The following is a 17,806-nucleotide window of genomic DNA, read 5'->3' as shown; positions in this document are numbered from 1 at the left end:
TTGTTTCACAATAGATTAAATAGGACTATGGATTAAGGCTTTTAATGTCAATGGCCATTCTAAGCTGAATGTGCCTGCTCTCGTCAGATCGCAGAAGTTACACAGCTTAAGGCCTCGCTAGTACCAGTGTGGGAGACTGTCTGGGAATCCGTGGTGCGGTTGACTTTTTATTATGTCGTTTAGATTTTGTTTCACAATCGATTAAAAAGGACTATGGATTAAAGCATTTAATGTCAATGGCCATTCTAAGCTGAATGTGCATGCTCTCGTTAGAGCGCAGAAGTTAAACAGCTTAACGCCTCGCTAGTACCAGTGTGGGAGATTGTCTGGGAATCCGTGGTGCGGTTGACTTTTTATTATTTCGTTTAGATTTTGTTTCACAATAGATTAAATAGGACTATGGATTAAAACATTTAACGTCAATGGCCATTCTAAGCTGAATGTGCCTGCTCTCGTCAGATCGCAGAAGTTACACAGCTTAAGGCCTCGCTAGTACCAGTGTGGGAGACTGTCTGGGAATCCGTGGTGCGGTTGAATTTTTATTATGTCGTTTAGATTTTGTTTCACAATCGATTAAAAAGGACTATGGATTAAAGCATTTAATGTCAATGGCCATTCTAAGCTGAATGTCCCTGCTCTCGTCAGATCGCAGAAGTTACACAGCTTAAGGTCTCTCTAGTACCAGTGTGGGAGACTGTCTGGGAATCCGTGGTGCGGTTGACATTTTATTATGTCGTTTAGATTTTGTTTCACAATCGATTAAAAAGGACTATGGATTAAAGCATTTAAGGTCAATGGCCATTCTAAGCTGAATGTGCCTGCTCTCGTCAGATCGCAGAAGTTACACAGCTTAAGGCCTCGCTAGTACCAGTGTGGGAGACTGTCTGGGAATCCGTGGTGCGGTTGACTTTTTATTATGTCGTTTGATTTTGTTTCACAATAGATTAAAAAGGACTATGGATTAAAGCATTTAATGTCAATGGCCATTCTAAGCTGAATGTGCCTGCTCTCGTCAGATCGCAGAAGTTACACAGCTTAAGGCCTCGCTAGTACCAGTGTGGGAGACTGTCTGGGAATCCGTGGTGCGGTTGACTTCTTATTATGTCGTTTAGATTATGTTTCACAATAGATTAAATAGGACTATGGATTAAAGCATTTAACGTCAATAGCCATTCTAAGCTGAATGTGCCTGCTCTCGTCAGAACGCAGAAGTTACACAGCTTAAGGCCTCGCTAGTACCAGTGTGGGAGACTGTCTGGGAATCCGTGGTGTGGTTGAATTTTTATTATGTCGTTTAGATTTTGTTTCACAATCGATTAAAAAGGACTATGGATTAAAGCCTTTAATGTCAATGGCCATTCTAAACTGAATGTCCCTGCTCTCGTCAGATCGCAGAAGTTACACAGCTTAAGGCCTCGCTAGTACCAGTGTGGGAGACTGTCTGGGAATCCGTGGTGCAGTTGACTTTTTATTATGTTGTTTAGATTTTGTTTCACAATAGATTAAATAGGACTATGGATTAAGGCTTTTAATGTCAATGGCCATTCTAAGCTGAATGTGCCTGCACTCGTCAGATCGCAGAAGTTACACAGCTTAAGGCCTCGCTAGTACCAGTGTGGGAGACTGTCTGGGAATCCGTGGTGCGGTTGACTTTTTATTATGTCGTTTAGATTTTGTTTCACAATCGATTAAAAAGGACTATGGATTAAAGCATTTAACGTCAATGGCCATTCTAAGCTGAATGTGCCTGCTCTAGTCAGAACGCAGAAGTTACACAGCTTAAGGCCTCGCTAGTACCAGTGTGGGAGACTGTCTGGGAATCCGTGGTGCGGTTGCATTTTTATTATGTCGTTTAGATTTTGTTTCACAATCGATTAAAAAGGACTATGGATTAAAGAATTTAATGTCAATGGCCATTCTAAGCTGAATGTCCCTGCTCTCGTCAGATCGCAGAAGTTACACAGCTTAAGGCCTCGCTAGTACCAGTGTGGGAGACTGTCTGGGAATCCGTGGTGCAGTTGACTTTTTATTATGTTGTTTAGATTTTGTTTCACAATAGATTAAATAGGACTATGGATTAAGGCTTTTAATGTCAATGGCCATTCTAAGCTGAATGTGCCTGCACTCGTCAGATCGCAGAAGTTACACAGCTTAAGGCCTCGCTAGTACCAGTGTGGGAGACTGTCTGGGAATCCGTGGTGCGGTTGACTTTTTATTATGTCGTTTAGATTTTGTTTCACAATCGATTAAAAAGGACTATGGATTAAAGCATTTAATGTCAATGGCCATTCTAAGCTGAATGTGCCTGCTCTAGTCAGAACGCAGAAGTTACACAGCTTAAGGCCTCGCTAGTACCAGTGTGGGAGACTGTCTGGGAATCCGTGGTGCGGTTGAATTTTTATTATGTCGTTTAGATTTTGTTTCACAATCGATTAAAAAGGACTATGGATTAAAGAATTTAATGTCAATGGCCATTCTAAGCTGAATGTCCCTGCTCTCGTCAGATCGCAGAAGTTACACAGCTTAAGGCCTCGCTAGTACCAGTGTGGGAGACTGTCTGGGAATCCGTGGTGCAGTTGACTTTTTATTATGTTGTTTAGATTTTGTTTCACAATAGATTAAATAGGACTATGGATTAAGGCTTTTAATGTCAATGGCCATTCTAAGCTGAATGTGCCTGCTCTCGTCAGATCGCAGAAGTTACACAGCTTAACGCCTCGCTAGTACCAGTGTGTGAGACTGTCTGGGAATCCGTGGTGCGGTTAACTTTTTATTATGACGTTTAGATTTTGTTTCACAATCGATTAAAAAGGACTATGGATTAAAGCATTTAACGTCAATGGCCATTCTAAGCTGAATGTGCCTGCTCTCGTCAGATCGCAGAAATTACACAGCTTAAGGCCTCGCTAGTACCAGTGTGGGAGACTCTCTGGGAATCCGTGGTGCGGTTGACTTTTTATTATGTCGTTTAGATTTTGTTTCACAATAGATTAAATAGGACTATGGATTAAAGAATTTAACGTCAATGGTCATTCTAAGCTGAATGTGCCAGCTCTCGTCAAAACGCAGAAGTTACACAGCTTAAGGCCTCGCTAGTACCAGTGTGGGAGACTGTCTGGGAATCCGTGGTGCGGTTGACTTTTTATTATGTCGTTTAGATTTTGTTTCACAATCGATTAAAAAGGACTATGGATTAAATCATTTAATGTCAATGGCCATTCTAAGCTGAATGTGCCTGCTCTCGTCAGATCGCAGAAGTTACACAGCTTAAGGCCTCGCTAGTACTAGTGTGGGAGACTGTCTGGGAATCCGTGGTGCGGTTGACTTTTTATTATGTCGTTTAGATTTTGTTTCACAATCGATTAAAAAGGACTATGGATTAAAGCATTTAATGTCAATGGCCATTCTAAGCTGAATGTCCCTGCTCTCGTCAGATCGCAGAAGTTACACAGCTTAAGGCCTCGCTAGTACCAGTGTGGGAGACTGTCTGGGAATCCGTGGTGCTGTTGACTTTTTATTATGTCGTTTAGATTTTGTTTCACAATCGATTAAAAAGGACTATGGATTAAAGCCTTTACTGTCAATGGCCATTCTAAGCTGAATGTCCCAGCTCTCGTCAGATCGCAGAAGTTACACAGTTTAAGGCCTCGCTGGTACCAGTGTGGGAGACTGTCTGGGAATGCGTGGTGCGGTTGACTTTTTATTATGTCGTTTAGATTTTGTTTCACAATCGATTAAAAAGGACTATGGATTAAAGCATTTAATGTCAATGGCCATTCTAAGCTGTATGTCCCTGCTCTCGTCAGATCGCAGAAGTTACACAGCTTAAAGCCTTGCTAGTATCAGTGTGGGAGACTGTCTGGGAATCCGTGGTGCGGTTGACTTTTTATTATGTCGTTTAGATTTTGTTTCACAATCGATTAAAAAGGACTATGGATTAAAGCATTTAATGTCATTGGCCATTCTAAGCTGAATGTGCCTGCTCTCGTCAGATCGCAGAAGTTACACAGCTTAAGTCCTCGCTAGTACCAGTGTGGGAGACTGTCTGGGAATCCGTGGTGCGGTTAACTTTTTATTATGTCGTTTAGATTTTGTTTCACAATCGATTAAAAAGGACTATGGATTAAAGCATTTAACGTCAATGGCCATTCTAAGCTGAATGTGCCTGCTCTCGTCAGATCGCAGAAATTACACAGCTTAAGGCCTCGCTAGTACCAGTGTGGGAGACTGTCTGGGAATCCGTGGTGCGGTTGACTTTTTATTATGTCGTTTAGATTTTGTTTCACAATAGATTAAATAGGACTATGGATTAAAGAATTTAACGTCAATGGCCATTCTAAGCTGAATGTGCCTGCTCTCGTCAAAACGCAGAAGTTACACAGCTTAAGGCCTCGCTAGTACCAGTGTGGGAGACTGTCTGGGAATCCGTGGTGCGGTTGACTTTTTATTATGTCGTTTAGATTTTGTTTCACAATCGATTAAAAAGGACTATGGATTAAAGCATTTAATGTCAATGGCCATTCTAAGCTGAATGTGCCTGCTCTCGTCAGATCGCAGAAGTTACATAGCTTAAGGCCTCGCTAGTACTAGTGTGGGAGACTGTCTGGGAATCCGTGGTGCGGTTGACTTTTTATTATGTCGTTTAGATTTTGTTTCACAATCGATTAAAAAGGACTATGGATTAAAGCATTTAATGTCAATGGCCATTCTAAGCTGAATGTGCCTGCTCTCGTCAGATCGCAGAAATTACCCAGCTTAAGGCCTCGCTAGTACCAGTGTGGGAGACTGTCTCGGAATCCGTTGTGCGGTTGAATTTTTATTATGTCGTTTAGATTTTGTTTCACAATCGATTAAAAAGGACTATGGATTAAAGCATTTAATGTCAATGGCCATTCTAAGCTGAATGTCCCTGCTCTCGTCAGATCGCAGAAGTTACACAGCTTAAGGCCTCGCTAGTACCAGTGTGGGAGACTGTCTGGGAATCCGTGGTGCTGTTGACTTTTTATTATGTCGTTTAGATTTTGTTTCACAATCGATTAAAAAGGACTATGGATTAAAGCATGTAATGTCAATGGCCATTCTGAGCTGAATGTGCCTGCTCTCGTCAGATCGCAGAAGTTACACAGCTTAAGGCCTCGCTAGTACCAGTGTGGGAGACTGTCTGGGAATCCGTGGTGCGGTTGACTTTTTATTATGTCGTTTAGATTTTGTTTCACAATCGATTAAAAAGGACTATGGATTAAAGCATTTAACGTCAATGGCCATTCTAAGCTGAATGTGCCTGCTCTCGTCAGAACGCAGAAGTTACATAGCTTAAGTCCCCGCTAGTACCAGTGTGGGAGACTGTCTGGGAATCCGTGGTGCGGTTGACTTTTTATTATGTTGTTTAGATTTTGTTTCACAATAGATTAAATAGGACTATGGATTAAGGCTTTTAATGTCAATGGCCATTCTAAGCTGAATGTGCCTGCTCTCGTCAGATCGGAGAAGTTACACAGCTTAAGGCCTCGCTAGTACCAGTGTGGGAGACTGTCTGGGAATCTGTGGTGCGGTTGAGTTTTTATTATGTCGTTTAGATTTTGTTTCACAATCGATTAAAAAGGACTATGGATTAAAGAATTTAATGTCAATGGCCATTCTAAGCTGAATGTCCCTGCTCTCGTCAGATCGCAGAAGTTACACAGCTTAAGGCCTCGCTAGTACCAGTGTGGGAGACTGTCTGGGAATCCGTGGTGCAGTTGACTTTTTATTATGTTGTTTAGATTTTGTTTCACAATAGATTAAATAGGACTATGGATTAAGGCTTTTAATGTCAATGGCCATTCTAAGCTGAATGTGCCTGCACTCGTCAGATCGCAGAAGTTACACAGCTTAAGGCCTCGCTAGTACCAGTGTGGGAGACTGTCTGGGAATCCGTGGTGCGGTTGACTTTTTATTATGTCGTTTAGATTTTGTTTCACAATCGATTAAAAAGGACTATGGATTAAAGCATTTAACGTCAATGGCCATTCTAAGCTGAATGTGCCTGCTCTAGTCAGAACGCAGAAGTTACACAGCTTAAGGCCTCGCTAGTACCAGTGTGGGAGACTGTCTGGGAATCCGTGGTGCGGTTGAATTTTTATTATGTCGTTTAGATTTTGTTTCACAATCGATTAAATAGGACTATGGATTAAAGAATTTAATGTCAATGGCCATTCTAAGCTGAATGTCCCTGCTCTCGTCAGATCGCAGAAGTTACACAGCTTAAGGCCTCGCTAGTACCAGTGTGGGAGACTGTCTGGGAATCCGTGGTGCAGTTGACTTTTTATTATGTTGTTTAGATTTTGTTTCACAATAGATTAAATAGGACTATGGATTAAGGCTTTTTATGTCAATGGCCATTCTAAGCTGAATGTGCCTGCACTCGTCAGATCGCAGAAGTTACACGGCTTAAGGCCTCGCTAGTACCAGTGTGGGAGACTGTCTGGGAATCCGTGGTGCGGTTCACTTTTTATTATGTCGTTTAGATTTTGTTTCACAATCGATTAAAAAGGACTATGGATTAAAGCATTTAATGTCAATGGCCATTCTAAGCTGAATGTGCCTGCTCTAGTCAGAACGCAGAAGTTACACAGCTTAAGGCCTCGCTAGTACCAGTGTGGGAGACTGTCTGGGAATCCGTGGTGCGGTTGAATTTTTATTATGTCGTTTAGATTTTGTTTCACAATCGATTAAAAAGGACTATGGATTAAAGAATTTAATGTCAATGGCCATTCTAAGCTGAATGTCCCTGCTCTCGTCAGATCGCAGAAGTTACACAGCTTAAGGCCTCGCTAGTACCAGTGTGGGAGACTGTCTGGGAATCCGTGGTGCAGTTGACTTTTTATTATGTTGTTCAGATTTTGTTTCACAATAGATTAAATAGGACTATGGATTAAGGCTTTTAATGTCAATGGCCATTCTAAGCTGAATGTGCCTGCTCTCGTCAGATCGCAGAAGTTACACAGCTTAACGCCTCGCTAGTACCAGTGTGTGAGACTGTCTGGGAATCCGTGGTGCGGTTAACTTTTTATTATGACGTTTAGATTTTGTTTCACAATCGATTAAAAAGGACTATGGATTAAAGCATTTAACGTCAATGGCCATTCTAAGCTGAATGTGCCTGCTCTCGTCAGATCGCAGAAATTACACAGCTTAAGGCCTCGCTAGTACCAGTGTGGGAGACTCTCTGGGAATCCGTGGTGCGGTTGACTTTTTATTATGTCGTTTAGATTTTGTTTCACAATAGATTAAATAGGACTATGGATTAAAGAATTTAACGTCAATGGTCATTCTAAGCTGAATGTGCCAGCTCTCGTCAAAACGCAGAAGTTACACAGCTTAAGGCCTCGCTAGTACCAGTGTGGGAGACTGTCTGGGAATCCGTGGTGCGGTTGACTTTTTATTATGTCGTTTAGATTTTGTTTCACAATCGATTAAAAAGGACTATGGATTAAATCATTTAATGTCAATGGCCATTCTAAGCTGAATGTGCCTGCTCTCGTCAGATCGCAGAAGTTACACAGCTTAAGGCCTCGCTAGTACTAGTGTGGGAGACTGTCTGGGAATCCGCGGTGCGGTTGACTTTTTATTATGTCGTTTAGATTTTGTTTCACAATCGATTAAAAAGGACTATGGATTAAAGCATTTAATGTCAATGGCCATTCTAAGCTGAATGTCCCTGCTCTCGTCAGATCGCAGAAGTTACACAGCTTAAGGCCTCGCTAGTACCAGTGTGGGAGACTGTCTGGGAATCCGTGGTGCTGTTGACTTTTTATTATGTCGTTTAGATTTTGTTTCACAATCGATTAAAAAGGACTATGGATTAAAGCATTTAATGTCAATCTCCATTCTAAGCTGAATGTGCCTGCTCTCGTCAGATCGCAGAAGTTACACAGCTTAAGCCCTCGCTAGTACCAGTGTGGGAGACTGTCTGGGAATCCGTGGTGCGGTTGACTTTTTATTATGTAGTTTAGATTATGTTTCACAATAGATTAAATAGGACTATGGATTAAAGCATTTAACGTCAATAGCCATTCTAAGCTGACTGTGCCTGCTCTCGTCAGAACGCAGAAGTTACACAGCTTAAGGCCTCGCTAGTACCAGTGTGGGAGACTGTCTGGGAATCCGTGGTGTGGTTGAATTTTTATTATGTCGTTTAGATTTTGTTTCACAATCGATTAAAAAGGACTATGGATTAAAGCCTTTAATGTCAATGGCCATTCTAAGCTGAATGTCCCTGCTCTCGTCAGATCGCAGAAGTTACACAGCTTAAGGCCTCGCTAGTACCAGTGTGGGAGACTGTCTGGGAATCTGTGGTGCGGATGAGTTTTTATTATGTCGTTTAGATTTTGTTTCACAATCAATTAAAAAGGACTATGGATTAAAGCCTTTAATGTCAATGGCCATTCTAAGCTGAATGTCCCTGCTCTCGTCAGATCGCAGAAGTTACACAGCTTAAGGCCTCGCTAGTACCAGTGTGGGAGACTGTCTGGGAATCCGTGGTGCGGTTGCCTTTTTATTATGTCGTTTAGATTTTGTTTCACAATCGATTAAAAAGGACTATGGATTAAAGCATTTAATGTCAATGGCCGTTCTAAACTGTATGTCCCTGCTCTCGTCAGATCGCAGAAGTTACACAGCTTAAGGCCTCGCTAGTACCACTGTGGGAGACTGTCTGGGAATCGGTTTTGCGGTTGACTTTTTATTATTTTGTTTAGATTTTGTTTCACAATAGATTAAATAGGACTATGGATTAAGGCTTTTAATGTCAATGGCCATTCTAAGCTGAATGTGCCTGCTCTCGTCAGATCGCAGAAGTTACACAGCTTAAGGCCTCGCTAGTACCAGTGTGGGAGACTGTCTGGGAATCCGTGGTGCGGTTGAGTTTTTATTATGTCGTTTAGATTTTGTTTCACAATCGATTAAAAAGGACTATGGATTAAAGCCTTTAATGTCAATGGCCATTCTAAGCTGAGTGTGCCTGCTCTCGTCAGATCGCAGAAGTTACACAGCTTAAGTCCTCGCTAGTACCAGTGTGGGAGACTGTCTGGGAATCCGTGATGCAGTTGACTTTTTATTATGTTGTTTAGATTTTGTTTCACAATGGATTAAATAGGACTATGGATTAAGGCTTTTAATATCAATGGCCATTCTAAGCTGAATGTGCCTGCTCTCGTCAGATCGCAGAAGTTACACAGCTTAACGCCTCGCTAGTACCAGTGTGGGAGACTGTCTGGGAATCCGTGGTGCGGTTGAATTTTTATTATGTCGTTTAGATTTTGTTTCACAATCGATTAAAAAGGACTATGGATTAAAGCATTTAATGTCAATGGCCATTCTAAGCTGAATGTCCCTGCTCTCGTCAGATCGCAGAAGTTACACAGCTTAAGGCCTTGCTAGTACCAGTGTGGGAGACAGTCTGGGAATCCGTGGTGCGGTTGACTTTTTATTATGTCGTTTAGATTTTGTTTCACAATCGATTAAAAAGGACTATGGATTAAAGCATTTAATGTCAATGGCCATTCTAAGCTGAATGTCCCTGCTCTCGTCAGATCGCAGAAGTTACACAGCTTAAGGCCTTGCTAGTACCAGTGTGGGAGACAGTCTGGGAATCCGTGGTGCGGTTGACTTTTTATTATGTCGTTTAGATTTTGTTTCACAATCGATTAAAAAGGACTATGGATTAAAGCATTTAATGTCAATGGCGATTCTAAGCTGAATGTGCCTGCTCTCGTCAGATCGCAGAAGTTACACAGCTTAAGTCCTCGCTAGTACCAGTGTGGGAGACTGTCTGGGAATCCGTGGTGCGGTTAACTTTTTATTATGTCGTTTAGATTTTGTTTCACAATCGATTAAAAAGGACTATGGATTAAAGCATTTAACGTCAATGGCCATTCTAAGCTGAATGTGCCTGCTCTCGTCAGATAGCAGAAATTACACAGCTTAAGGCCTCGCTAGTACCAGTGTGGGAGACTGTCTGGGAATCCGTGGTGCGGTTGACTTTTTATTATGTCGTTTAGATTTTGTTTCACAATAGATTAAATAGGACTATGGATTAAAGAATTTAACGTCAATGGCCATTCTAAGCTGAATGTGCCTGCTCTCGTCAAAACGCAGAAGTTACACAGCTTAAGGCCTCGCTAGTACCAGTGTGGGAGACTGTCTGGGAATCCGTGGTGCGGTTGACTTTTTATTATGTCGTTTAGATTTTGTTTCACAATCGATTAAAAAGGACTATGGATTAAAGCATTTAATGTCAATGGCCATTCTAAGCTGAATGTGCCTGCTCTCGTCAGATCGCAGAAGTTACACAGCTTAAGGCCTCACTAGTACTAGTGTGGGAGACTGTCTGGGAATCCGTGGTGCGGTTGACTTTTTATTATGTCGTTTAGATTTTGTTTCACAATCGATTAAAAAGGACTATGGATTAAATCATTTAATGTCAATGGCCATTCTAAGCTGAATGTCCCTGCTCTCGTCAGATCGCAGAAGTTACACAGCTTAAGCCCTCGCTAGTACCAGTGTGGGAGACTGTCTGGGAATCCGTGGTGCTGTTGAATTTTTATTATGTCGTTTAGATTTTGTTTCACAATCGATTAAAAAGGACTATGGATTAAAGCATTTAACGTCAATGGCCATTCTAAGCTGAATGTGCCTGCTCTCGTCAGAACGCAGAAGTTACATAGCTTAAGTCCTCGCTAGTACCAGTGTGGGAGACTGTCTGGGAATCCGTGGTGTGGTTGACTTTTTATTATGTTGTTTAGATTTTGTTTCACAATAGATTAAATTGGACTATGGATTAAGGCTTTTAATGTCAATGGCCATTCTAAGCTGAATGTGACTGCTCTCGTCAGATCGCAGAAGTTACACAGCTTAAGGCCTCGCTAGTACCAGTGTGGGAGACTGTCTGGGAATCCGTGGTGCGGTTGAGTTTTTATTATGTCGTTTCGATTTTGTTTCACAATCGATTAAAAAGGACTATGGATTAAAGCCTTTAATGTCAATGGCCATTCTAAGCTGAATGTCCCTGCTCTCGTCAGATCGCAGAAGTTACACAGCTTAAGGCCTCGCTGGTACCAGTGTGGGAGACTGTCTGGGAATGCGTGGTGCGGTTGACTTTTTATTATGTTGTTTAGATTTTGTTTCACAATAGATTAAATAGGACTATGGATTAAGACTTTTAATGTCAATGGCCATTCTAAGCTGAATGTGCCTGCACTCGTCAGATCGCAGAAGTTACACAGCTTAAGGCCTCGCTAGTACCAGTGTGGGAGACTGTCTGGGAATCCGTGGTGCGGTTGACTTTTTATTATGTCGTTTAGATTTTATTTCACAATCGATTAAAAAGGACTATGGATTAAGGCGTTTAATGTCAATGGCCATTCTAAGCTGAATGTGCCTTCTCTCGTTAGTTCGCAGAAGTTACACAGCTTAACACCTCGCTAGTACCAGTGTGGGTGACTGTCTGGGAATCCGTGGTGCGGTTGACTTTTTATTATGTCGTTTAGATTTTGTTTCACAATAGATTAAATAGGACTATGGATTAAAGCATTTAACGTCAATGGCCATTCTAAGCTGAATGTGCCTGCTCTCGTCAGATCGCAGAAGTTACACAGCTTAAGGCCTCGCTAGTACCAGTGTGGGAGACTGTCTGGGAATCCGTGGTGCGGTTGACTTTTTATTATGTTGTTTAGATTTTGTTTCACATTAGATTAAATAGGACTATGGATTAAGGCTTTTAATGTCAATGGCCATTCTAAGCTGAATGTGCCTGCCCTCGTTAGATCGCAGAAGTTACACAGCTTAACGCCTCGCTAGTACCAGTGTGGGAGACTGTCTGGGAATCCGTGGTGCGGTTGACTTTTTATTATGTCGTTTAGATTTTGTTTCACAATAGATTAAATAGGACTATGGATTAAAGCATTTAACGTCAATGGCCATTCTAAGCTGAGTGTGCCTGCTCTCGTCAGATCGCAGAAGTTACACAGCTTAAGTCCTCGCTAGTACCAGTGTGGGAGACTGTCTGGGAATCCGTGGTGCAGTTGACTTTTTATTATGTTGTTTAGATTTTGTTTCACAATAGATTAAATAGGACTATGGATTAAGGCTTTTAATGTCAATGGCCATTCTAAGCTGAATGTGCCTGCTCTCGTCAGATCGCAGAAGTTACACAGCTTAACGCCTCGCTAGTACCAGTGTGGGAGACTGTCTGGGAATCCGTGGTGCGGTTGAATTTTTATTATGTCGTTTAGATTTTGTTTCACAATCGATTAAAAAGGACTATGGATTAAAGCATTTAATGTCAATGGCCATTCTAAGCTGAATGTCCCTGCTCTCGTCAGATCGCAGAAGTTACACAGCTTAAGGCCTTGCTAGTACCAGTGTGGGAGACAGTCTGGGAATCCGTGGTGCGGTTGACTTTTTATTATGTCGTTTAGATTTTGTTTCACAATCGATTAAAAAGGACTATGGATTAAAGCATTTAATGTCAATGGCCATTCTAAGCTGAATGTGCCTGCTCTCGTCAGATCGCAGAAGTTACACAGCTTAAGTCCTCGCTAGTACCAGTGTGGGAGACTGTCTGGGAATCCGTGGTGCGGTTAACTTTTTATTATGTCGTTTAGATTTTGTTTCACAATCGATTAAAAAGGACTATGGATTAAAGCATTTAACGTCAATGGCCATTCTAAGCTGAATGTGCCTGCTCTCGTCAGATAGCAGAAATTACACAGCTTAAGGCCTCGCTAGTACCAGTGTGGGAGACTGTCTGGGAATCCGTGGTGCGGTTGACTTTTTATTATGTCGTTTAGATTTTGTTTCACAATAGATTAAATAGGACTATGGATTAAAGAATTTAACGTCAATGGCCATTCTAAGCTGAATGTGCCTGCTCTCGTCAAAACGCAGAAGTTACACAGCTTAAGGCCTCGCTAGTACCAGTGTGGGAGACTGTCTGGGAATCCGTGGTGCGGTTGACTTTTTATTATGTCGTTTAGATTTTGTTTCACAATCGATTAAAAAGGACTATGGATTAAAGCATTTATTGTCAATGGCCATTCTAAGCTGAATGTGCCTGCTCTCGTCAGATCGCAGAAGTTACACAGCTTAAGGCCTCGCTAGTACTAGTGTGGGAGACTGTCTGGAAATCCGTGGTGCGGTTGACTTTTTATTATGTCGTTTAGATTTTGTTTCACAATCGATTAAAAAGGACTATGGATTAAAGCATTTAACGTCAATGGCCATTCTAAGCTGAATGTGCCTGCTCTCGTCAGAACGCAGAAGTTACATAGCTTAAGTCCTCGCTAGTACCAGTGTGGGAGACTGTCTGGGAATCCGTGTTGCGGTTGACTTTTTATTATTTTGTTTAGATTTTGTTTCACAATAGATTAAATAGGACTATGGATTAAGGCTTTTAATGTCAATGGCCATTCTAAGCTGAATGTGCCTGCTCTCGTCAGATCGCAGAAGTTACACAGCTTAAGGCCTCGCTAGTACCAGTGTGGGAGACTGTCTGGGAATCCGTGGTGCGGTTGAGTTTTTATTATGTCGTTTCGATTTTGTTTCACAATCGATTAAAAAGGACTATGGATTAAAGCCTTTAATGTCAATGGCCATTCTAAGCTGAATGTCCCTGCTCTCGTCAGATCGCAGAAGTTACACAGCTTAAGGCCTCGCTGGTACCAGTGTGGGAGACTGTCTGGGAATCCGTGGTGCGGTTGACTTTTTATTATGTCGTTTAGATTTTGTTTCACAATCGATTAAAAAGGACTATGGATTAAAGCGTTTAATGTCAATGGCCATTCTAAGCTGAATGTGCCTTCTCTCGTTAGATCGCAGAAGTTACACAGCTTAACGCCTCGCTAGTACCAGTGTGGGTGACTGTCTGGGAATCCGTGGTGCGGTTGACTTTTTATTATGTCGTTTAGATTTTGTTTCACAATAGATTAAATAGGACTATGGATTAAAGCATTTAACGTCAATGGCCATTCTAAGCTGAATGTGCCTGCTCTCGTCAGATCGCAGAAGTTACACAGCTTAAGGCCTCGCTAGTACCAGTGTGGGAGACTGTCTGGGAATCCGTGGTGCGGTTGACTTTTTATTATGTTGTTTAGATTTTGTTTCACATTAGATTAAATAGGACTATGGATTAATGCTTTTAATGTCAATGGCCATTCTAAGCTGAATGTGCCTGCTCTCGTCAGATCGCAGAAGTTACACAGCTTAAGGCCTAGCTAGTACCAATGTGGGAGACTGTCTGGGAATCCGTGGTGCGGTTGACTTTTTATTATTTCGTTTAGATTTTGTTTCACAATAGATTAAATAGGACTATGGATTAAAACATTTAACATCAATGGCCATTCTAAGCTGAATGTGCCTGCTCTCGTCAGATCGCAGAAGTTACACAGCTTAAGGCCTCGCTAGTACCAGTGTGGGAGACTGTCTGGGAATCCGTGGTGCGGTTGACTTTTTATTATGTCGTTTAGATTTTGTTTCACAATAGATTAAATAGGACTATGGATTAAATCATTTAACGTGAATGGCCATTCTAAGCTGAATGTGCCTGCTCTCGTCAGATCGCAGAAGTTACCCAGCTTAAGGCCTCGCTAGTACCAGTGTGCGAGACTGTCTCGGAATCCGTTGTGCGGTTGAATTTTTATTATGTCGTTTAGATTTTGTTTCACAATCGATAAAAAAGGACTATGGATTAAGGCTTTTAATGTAAATGGCCATTCTAAGCTGAATGTGCCTGCTCTCGTTAGATCGCAGAAGTTACACAGCTTAAGGCCTCGCTAGTACCAGTGTGGGAGACTGGCTGGGAATCCGTGGAGCGGTTGAATTTTTATTATGTCGTTTAGATTTTGTTTCACAATCGATTAAAAAGGACTATGGATTAAAGCATTTAATGTCAATGGCTATTCTAAGCTGAATGTCCCTGCTCTCGTCAGATCGCAGAAGTTACACAGCTTAAGGCCTCGCTAGTACCAGTGTGGGAGACTGTCTGGGAATCCGTGGTGCTGTTGACTTTTTATTATGTCGTTTAGATTTTGTTTCACAATCGATTAAAAAGGACTATGGATTAAAGCATTTAATGTCAATGGCCATTCTAAGCTGAATGTGCCTGCTCTCGTCAGATCGCAGAAGTTACACAGCTTAACGCCTCGCTAGTACCAGTGTGGGTGACTGTCTGGGAATCCGTGGTGCGGTTGACTTTTTATTATGTCGTTTAGATTTTGTTTCACAATAGATTAAATAGGACTATGGATTAAGGCTTTTAATGTCAATGGCCATTCTAAGCTGAATGTGCCTGCTCTCGTCAGATCGCAGAAGTTACACAGCTTAAGGCCTCGCTAGTACCAGTGTGGGAGACTGTCTGGGAATCCGTGGTGCGGTTGACTTTTTATTATGTCGTTTAGATTTTGTTTCACAATCGATTAAAAAGGACTATGGATTAAAGCATTTAATGTCAATGGCCATTCTAAGCTGAATGTGCATGCTCTCGTTAGAGCGCAGAAGTTAAACAGCTTAACGCCTCGCTAGTACCAGTGTGGGAGATTGTCTGGGAATCCGTGGTGCGGTTGACTTTTTATTATTTCGTTTAGATTTTGTTTCACAATAGATTAAATAGGACTATGGATTAAAACATTTAACGTCAATGGCCATTCTAAGCTGAATGTGCCTGCTCTCGTCAGATCGCAGAAGTTACACAGCTTAAGGCCTCGCTAGTACCAGTGTGGGAGACTGTCTGGGAATCCGTGGTGCGGTTGAATTTTTATTATGTCGTTTAGATTTTGTTTCACAATCGATTAAAAAGGACTATGGATTAAAGCATTTAATGTCAATGGCCATTCTAAGCTGAATGTCCCTGCTCTCGTCAGATCGCAGAAGTTACACAGCTTAAGGTCTCTCTAGTACCAGTGTGGGAGACTGTCTGGGAATCCGTGGTGCGGTTGACATTTTATTATGTCGTTTAGATTTTGTTTCACAATCGATTAAAAAGGACTATGGATTAAAGCATTTAAGGTCAATGGCCATTCTAAGCTGAATGTGCCTGCTCTCGTCAGATCGCAGAAGTTACACAGCTTAAGGCCTCGCTAGTACCAGTGTGGGAGACTGTCTGGGAATCCGTGGTGCGGTTGACTTTTTATTATGTCGTTTGATTTTGTTTCACAATAGATTAAAAAGGACTATGGATTAAAGCATTTAATGTCAATGGCCATTCTAAGCTGAATGTGCCTGCTCTCGTCAGATCGCAGAAGTTACACAGCTTAAGGCCTCGCTAGTACCAGTGTGGGAGACTGTCTGGGAATCCGTGGTGCGGTTGACTTCTTATTATGTCGTTTAGATTATGTTTCACAATAGATTAAATAGGACTATGGATTAAAGCATTTAACGTCAATAGCCATTCTAAGCTGAATGTGCCTGCTCTCGTCAGAACGCAGAAGTTACACAGCTTAAGGCCTCGCTAGTACCAGTGTGGGAGACTGTCTGGGAATCCGTGGTGTGGTTGAATTTTTATTATGTCGTTTAGATTTTGTTTCACAATCGATTAAAAAGGACTATGGATTAAAGCCTTTAATGTCAATGGCCATTCTAAACTGAATGTCCCTGCTCTCGTCAGATCGCAGAAGTTACACAGCTTAAGGCCTCGCTAGTACCAGTGTGGGAGACTGTCTGGGAATCCGTGGTGCAGTTGACTTTTTATTATGTTGTTTAGATTTTGTTTCACAATAGATTAAATAGGACTATGGATTAAGGCTTTTAATGTCAATGGCCATTCTAAGCTGATTGTGCCTGCACTCGTCAGATCGCAGAAGTTACACAGCTTAAGGCCTCGCTAGTACCAGTGTGGGAGACTGTCTGGGAATCCGTGGTGCGGTTGACTTTTTATTATGTCGTTTAGATTTTGTTTCACAATCGATTAAAAAGGACTATGGATTAAAGAATTTAATGTCAATGGCCATTCTAAGCTGAATGTCCCTGCTCTCGTCAGATCGCAGAAGTTACACAGCTTAAGGCCTCGCTAGTACCAGTGTGGGAGACTGTCTGGGAATCCGTGGTGCAGTTGACTTTTTATTATGTTGTTTAGATTTTGTTTCACAATAGATTAAATAGGACTATGGATTAAGGCTTTTAATGTCAATGGCCATTCTAAGCTGAATGTGCCTGCACTCGTCAGATCGCAGAAGTTACACAGCTTAAGGCCTCGCTAGTACCAGTGTGGGAGACTGTCTGGGAATCCGTGGTGCGGTTGACTTTTTATTATGTCGTTTAGATTTTGTTTCACAATCGATTAAAAAGGACTATGGATTAAAGCATTTAATGTCAATGGCCATTCTAAGCTGAATGTGCCTGCTCTAGTCAGAACGCAGAAGTTACACAGCTTAAGGCCTCGCTAGTACCAGTGTGGGAGACTGTCTGGGAATCCGTGGTGCGGTTGAATTTTTATTATGTCGTTTAGATTTTGTTTCACAATCGATTAAAAAGGACTATGGATTAAAGAATTTAATGTCAATGGCCATTCTAAGCTGAATGTCCCTGCTCTCGTCAGATCGCAGAAGTTACACAGCTTAAGGCCTCGCTAGTACCAGTGTGGGAGACTGTCTGGGAATCCGTGGTGCAGTTGACTTTTTATTATGTTGTTTAGATTTTGTTTCACAATAGATTAAATAGGACTATGGATTAAGGCTTTTAATGTCAATGGCCATTCTAAGCTGAATGTGCCTGCTCTCGTCAGATCGCAGAAGTTACACAGCTTAACGCCTCGCTAGTACCAGTGTGTGAGACT

General features: G+C 41.8%; 78 pseudogenes; all 78 read left to right on the top strand.

Moving 5' to 3' along the window:
- The first annotated feature begins 46 nt into the window (after positions 1 to 46).
- On the top strand, positions 47 to 165 carry LOC142680370 (5S ribosomal RNA; annotated as a pseudogene).
- Positions 166 to 232: 67 nt separating this feature from the next.
- Positions 233 to 351, top strand: LOC142680360 (5S ribosomal RNA; annotated as a pseudogene).
- Positions 352 to 418: 67 nt separating this feature from the next.
- On the top strand, positions 419 to 537 carry LOC142681234 (5S ribosomal RNA; annotated as a pseudogene).
- Positions 538 to 790: 253 nt separating this feature from the next.
- On the top strand, positions 791 to 909 carry LOC142680369 (5S ribosomal RNA; annotated as a pseudogene).
- A 66-nt stretch (positions 910 to 975) lies between these two features.
- Positions 976 to 1,094, top strand: LOC142680368 (5S ribosomal RNA; annotated as a pseudogene).
- Positions 1,095 to 1,161: 67 nt separating this feature from the next.
- Positions 1,162 to 1,280, top strand: LOC142681388 (5S ribosomal RNA; annotated as a pseudogene).
- A 67-nt stretch (positions 1,281 to 1,347) lies between these two features.
- LOC142681364 (5S ribosomal RNA) lies at positions 1,348 to 1,466 on the top strand (annotated as a pseudogene).
- Positions 1,467 to 1,533: 67 nt separating this feature from the next.
- On the top strand, positions 1,534 to 1,652 carry LOC142681198 (5S ribosomal RNA; annotated as a pseudogene).
- A 67-nt stretch (positions 1,653 to 1,719) lies between these two features.
- On the top strand, positions 1,720 to 1,838 carry LOC142680264 (5S ribosomal RNA; annotated as a pseudogene).
- A 67-nt stretch (positions 1,839 to 1,905) lies between these two features.
- On the top strand, positions 1,906 to 2,024 carry LOC142681104 (5S ribosomal RNA; annotated as a pseudogene).
- A 67-nt stretch (positions 2,025 to 2,091) lies between these two features.
- On the top strand, positions 2,092 to 2,210 carry LOC142681197 (5S ribosomal RNA; annotated as a pseudogene).
- A 67-nt stretch (positions 2,211 to 2,277) lies between these two features.
- Positions 2,278 to 2,396, top strand: LOC142680124 (5S ribosomal RNA; annotated as a pseudogene).
- A 67-nt stretch (positions 2,397 to 2,463) lies between these two features.
- Positions 2,464 to 2,582, top strand: LOC142681102 (5S ribosomal RNA; annotated as a pseudogene).
- A 253-nt stretch (positions 2,583 to 2,835) lies between these two features.
- Positions 2,836 to 2,954, top strand: LOC142681453 (5S ribosomal RNA; annotated as a pseudogene).
- A 67-nt stretch (positions 2,955 to 3,021) lies between these two features.
- LOC142680220 (5S ribosomal RNA) lies at positions 3,022 to 3,140 on the top strand (annotated as a pseudogene).
- A 67-nt stretch (positions 3,141 to 3,207) lies between these two features.
- On the top strand, positions 3,208 to 3,326 carry LOC142681281 (5S ribosomal RNA; annotated as a pseudogene).
- Positions 3,327 to 3,393: 67 nt separating this feature from the next.
- LOC142681062 (5S ribosomal RNA) lies at positions 3,394 to 3,512 on the top strand (annotated as a pseudogene).
- A 439-nt stretch (positions 3,513 to 3,951) lies between these two features.
- Positions 3,952 to 4,070, top strand: LOC142680310 (5S ribosomal RNA; annotated as a pseudogene).
- A 67-nt stretch (positions 4,071 to 4,137) lies between these two features.
- Positions 4,138 to 4,256, top strand: LOC142681417 (5S ribosomal RNA; annotated as a pseudogene).
- Positions 4,257 to 4,323: 67 nt separating this feature from the next.
- LOC142681276 (5S ribosomal RNA) lies at positions 4,324 to 4,442 on the top strand (annotated as a pseudogene).
- A 67-nt stretch (positions 4,443 to 4,509) lies between these two features.
- LOC142681130 (5S ribosomal RNA) lies at positions 4,510 to 4,628 on the top strand (annotated as a pseudogene).
- A 253-nt stretch (positions 4,629 to 4,881) lies between these two features.
- Positions 4,882 to 5,000, top strand: LOC142681050 (5S ribosomal RNA; annotated as a pseudogene).
- A 67-nt stretch (positions 5,001 to 5,067) lies between these two features.
- LOC142680906 (5S ribosomal RNA) lies at positions 5,068 to 5,186 on the top strand (annotated as a pseudogene).
- A 67-nt stretch (positions 5,187 to 5,253) lies between these two features.
- Positions 5,254 to 5,372, top strand: LOC142681458 (5S ribosomal RNA; annotated as a pseudogene).
- A 253-nt stretch (positions 5,373 to 5,625) lies between these two features.
- On the top strand, positions 5,626 to 5,744 carry LOC142681101 (5S ribosomal RNA; annotated as a pseudogene).
- A 67-nt stretch (positions 5,745 to 5,811) lies between these two features.
- On the top strand, positions 5,812 to 5,930 carry LOC142681195 (5S ribosomal RNA; annotated as a pseudogene).
- Positions 5,931 to 5,997: 67 nt separating this feature from the next.
- Positions 5,998 to 6,116, top strand: LOC142680123 (5S ribosomal RNA; annotated as a pseudogene).
- A 67-nt stretch (positions 6,117 to 6,183) lies between these two features.
- LOC142681100 (5S ribosomal RNA) lies at positions 6,184 to 6,302 on the top strand (annotated as a pseudogene).
- A 253-nt stretch (positions 6,303 to 6,555) lies between these two features.
- LOC142680121 (5S ribosomal RNA) lies at positions 6,556 to 6,674 on the top strand (annotated as a pseudogene).
- Positions 6,675 to 6,741: 67 nt separating this feature from the next.
- LOC142681099 (5S ribosomal RNA) lies at positions 6,742 to 6,860 on the top strand (annotated as a pseudogene).
- A 253-nt stretch (positions 6,861 to 7,113) lies between these two features.
- On the top strand, positions 7,114 to 7,232 carry LOC142681441 (5S ribosomal RNA; annotated as a pseudogene).
- Positions 7,233 to 7,299: 67 nt separating this feature from the next.
- On the top strand, positions 7,300 to 7,418 carry LOC142680219 (5S ribosomal RNA; annotated as a pseudogene).
- Positions 7,419 to 7,485: 67 nt separating this feature from the next.
- LOC142680855 (5S ribosomal RNA) lies at positions 7,486 to 7,604 on the top strand (annotated as a pseudogene).
- Positions 7,605 to 7,671: 67 nt separating this feature from the next.
- Positions 7,672 to 7,790, top strand: LOC142681009 (5S ribosomal RNA; annotated as a pseudogene).
- Positions 7,791 to 7,857: 67 nt separating this feature from the next.
- On the top strand, positions 7,858 to 7,976 carry LOC142680071 (5S ribosomal RNA; annotated as a pseudogene).
- A 67-nt stretch (positions 7,977 to 8,043) lies between these two features.
- On the top strand, positions 8,044 to 8,162 carry LOC142680102 (5S ribosomal RNA; annotated as a pseudogene).
- A 253-nt stretch (positions 8,163 to 8,415) lies between these two features.
- Positions 8,416 to 8,534, top strand: LOC142681258 (5S ribosomal RNA; annotated as a pseudogene).
- A 253-nt stretch (positions 8,535 to 8,787) lies between these two features.
- Positions 8,788 to 8,906, top strand: LOC142681296 (5S ribosomal RNA; annotated as a pseudogene).
- Positions 8,907 to 9,159: 253 nt separating this feature from the next.
- On the top strand, positions 9,160 to 9,278 carry LOC142680256 (5S ribosomal RNA; annotated as a pseudogene).
- A 67-nt stretch (positions 9,279 to 9,345) lies between these two features.
- Positions 9,346 to 9,464, top strand: LOC142680090 (5S ribosomal RNA; annotated as a pseudogene).
- A 67-nt stretch (positions 9,465 to 9,531) lies between these two features.
- LOC142680088 (5S ribosomal RNA) lies at positions 9,532 to 9,650 on the top strand (annotated as a pseudogene).
- A 67-nt stretch (positions 9,651 to 9,717) lies between these two features.
- LOC142680249 (5S ribosomal RNA) lies at positions 9,718 to 9,836 on the top strand (annotated as a pseudogene).
- Positions 9,837 to 9,903: 67 nt separating this feature from the next.
- LOC142681309 (5S ribosomal RNA) lies at positions 9,904 to 10,022 on the top strand (annotated as a pseudogene).
- A 67-nt stretch (positions 10,023 to 10,089) lies between these two features.
- LOC142681275 (5S ribosomal RNA) lies at positions 10,090 to 10,208 on the top strand (annotated as a pseudogene).
- Positions 10,209 to 10,275: 67 nt separating this feature from the next.
- Positions 10,276 to 10,394, top strand: LOC142680757 (5S ribosomal RNA; annotated as a pseudogene).
- A 67-nt stretch (positions 10,395 to 10,461) lies between these two features.
- LOC142681427 (5S ribosomal RNA) lies at positions 10,462 to 10,580 on the top strand (annotated as a pseudogene).
- A 67-nt stretch (positions 10,581 to 10,647) lies between these two features.
- LOC142680161 (5S ribosomal RNA) lies at positions 10,648 to 10,766 on the top strand (annotated as a pseudogene).
- Positions 10,767 to 10,833: 67 nt separating this feature from the next.
- LOC142680187 (5S ribosomal RNA) lies at positions 10,834 to 10,952 on the top strand (annotated as a pseudogene).
- Positions 10,953 to 11,019: 67 nt separating this feature from the next.
- Positions 11,020 to 11,138, top strand: LOC142681381 (5S ribosomal RNA; annotated as a pseudogene).
- Positions 11,139 to 11,205: 67 nt separating this feature from the next.
- Positions 11,206 to 11,324, top strand: LOC142681194 (5S ribosomal RNA; annotated as a pseudogene).
- A 253-nt stretch (positions 11,325 to 11,577) lies between these two features.
- LOC142680367 (5S ribosomal RNA) lies at positions 11,578 to 11,696 on the top strand (annotated as a pseudogene).
- A 67-nt stretch (positions 11,697 to 11,763) lies between these two features.
- Positions 11,764 to 11,882, top strand: LOC142680347 (5S ribosomal RNA; annotated as a pseudogene).
- A 67-nt stretch (positions 11,883 to 11,949) lies between these two features.
- LOC142680057 (5S ribosomal RNA) lies at positions 11,950 to 12,068 on the top strand (annotated as a pseudogene).
- A 67-nt stretch (positions 12,069 to 12,135) lies between these two features.
- Positions 12,136 to 12,254, top strand: LOC142680281 (5S ribosomal RNA; annotated as a pseudogene).
- Positions 12,255 to 12,321: 67 nt separating this feature from the next.
- On the top strand, positions 12,322 to 12,440 carry LOC142680087 (5S ribosomal RNA; annotated as a pseudogene).
- A 67-nt stretch (positions 12,441 to 12,507) lies between these two features.
- Positions 12,508 to 12,626, top strand: LOC142680150 (5S ribosomal RNA; annotated as a pseudogene).
- Positions 12,627 to 12,693: 67 nt separating this feature from the next.
- Positions 12,694 to 12,812, top strand: LOC142681308 (5S ribosomal RNA; annotated as a pseudogene).
- Positions 12,813 to 12,879: 67 nt separating this feature from the next.
- Positions 12,880 to 12,998, top strand: LOC142681274 (5S ribosomal RNA; annotated as a pseudogene).
- A 67-nt stretch (positions 12,999 to 13,065) lies between these two features.
- LOC142681216 (5S ribosomal RNA) lies at positions 13,066 to 13,184 on the top strand (annotated as a pseudogene).
- A 253-nt stretch (positions 13,185 to 13,437) lies between these two features.
- Positions 13,438 to 13,556, top strand: LOC142681295 (5S ribosomal RNA; annotated as a pseudogene).
- A 67-nt stretch (positions 13,557 to 13,623) lies between these two features.
- Positions 13,624 to 13,742, top strand: LOC142681317 (5S ribosomal RNA; annotated as a pseudogene).
- A 253-nt stretch (positions 13,743 to 13,995) lies between these two features.
- On the top strand, positions 13,996 to 14,114 carry LOC142680361 (5S ribosomal RNA; annotated as a pseudogene).
- A 67-nt stretch (positions 14,115 to 14,181) lies between these two features.
- LOC142681359 (5S ribosomal RNA) lies at positions 14,182 to 14,300 on the top strand (annotated as a pseudogene).
- A 67-nt stretch (positions 14,301 to 14,367) lies between these two features.
- Positions 14,368 to 14,486, top strand: LOC142681175 (5S ribosomal RNA; annotated as a pseudogene).
- A 439-nt stretch (positions 14,487 to 14,925) lies between these two features.
- Positions 14,926 to 15,044, top strand: LOC142681220 (5S ribosomal RNA; annotated as a pseudogene).
- Positions 15,045 to 15,111: 67 nt separating this feature from the next.
- LOC142681424 (5S ribosomal RNA) lies at positions 15,112 to 15,230 on the top strand (annotated as a pseudogene).
- A 67-nt stretch (positions 15,231 to 15,297) lies between these two features.
- LOC142680348 (5S ribosomal RNA) lies at positions 15,298 to 15,416 on the top strand (annotated as a pseudogene).
- Positions 15,417 to 15,483: 67 nt separating this feature from the next.
- On the top strand, positions 15,484 to 15,602 carry LOC142680359 (5S ribosomal RNA; annotated as a pseudogene).
- A 67-nt stretch (positions 15,603 to 15,669) lies between these two features.
- On the top strand, positions 15,670 to 15,788 carry LOC142681233 (5S ribosomal RNA; annotated as a pseudogene).
- Positions 15,789 to 16,041: 253 nt separating this feature from the next.
- On the top strand, positions 16,042 to 16,160 carry LOC142680336 (5S ribosomal RNA; annotated as a pseudogene).
- Positions 16,161 to 16,226: 66 nt separating this feature from the next.
- On the top strand, positions 16,227 to 16,345 carry LOC142680324 (5S ribosomal RNA; annotated as a pseudogene).
- A 67-nt stretch (positions 16,346 to 16,412) lies between these two features.
- LOC142681387 (5S ribosomal RNA) lies at positions 16,413 to 16,531 on the top strand (annotated as a pseudogene).
- Positions 16,532 to 16,598: 67 nt separating this feature from the next.
- Positions 16,599 to 16,717, top strand: LOC142681363 (5S ribosomal RNA; annotated as a pseudogene).
- Positions 16,718 to 16,784: 67 nt separating this feature from the next.
- LOC142681344 (5S ribosomal RNA) lies at positions 16,785 to 16,903 on the top strand (annotated as a pseudogene).
- Positions 16,904 to 16,970: 67 nt separating this feature from the next.
- Positions 16,971 to 17,089, top strand: LOC142681097 (5S ribosomal RNA; annotated as a pseudogene).
- Positions 17,090 to 17,156: 67 nt separating this feature from the next.
- LOC142681193 (5S ribosomal RNA) lies at positions 17,157 to 17,275 on the top strand (annotated as a pseudogene).
- A 67-nt stretch (positions 17,276 to 17,342) lies between these two features.
- LOC142680120 (5S ribosomal RNA) lies at positions 17,343 to 17,461 on the top strand (annotated as a pseudogene).
- Positions 17,462 to 17,528: 67 nt separating this feature from the next.
- Positions 17,529 to 17,647, top strand: LOC142681096 (5S ribosomal RNA; annotated as a pseudogene).
- The last annotated feature ends 159 nt before the right edge of the window (positions 17,648 to 17,806 follow it).

The sequence above is a fragment of the Rhinoderma darwinii genome (genome assembly GCF_050947455.1).
Source record: "Rhinoderma darwinii isolate aRhiDar2 chromosome 2 unlocalized genomic scaffold, aRhiDar2.hap1 SUPER_2_unloc_56, whole genome shotgun sequence".
NCBI lineage: Eukaryota > Metazoa > Chordata > Amphibia > Anura > Rhinodermatidae > Rhinoderma > Rhinoderma darwinii.
Note: the sequence above shows the minus strand (reverse complement) of the source record. Positions and strands in the feature narration are given on the sequence as shown.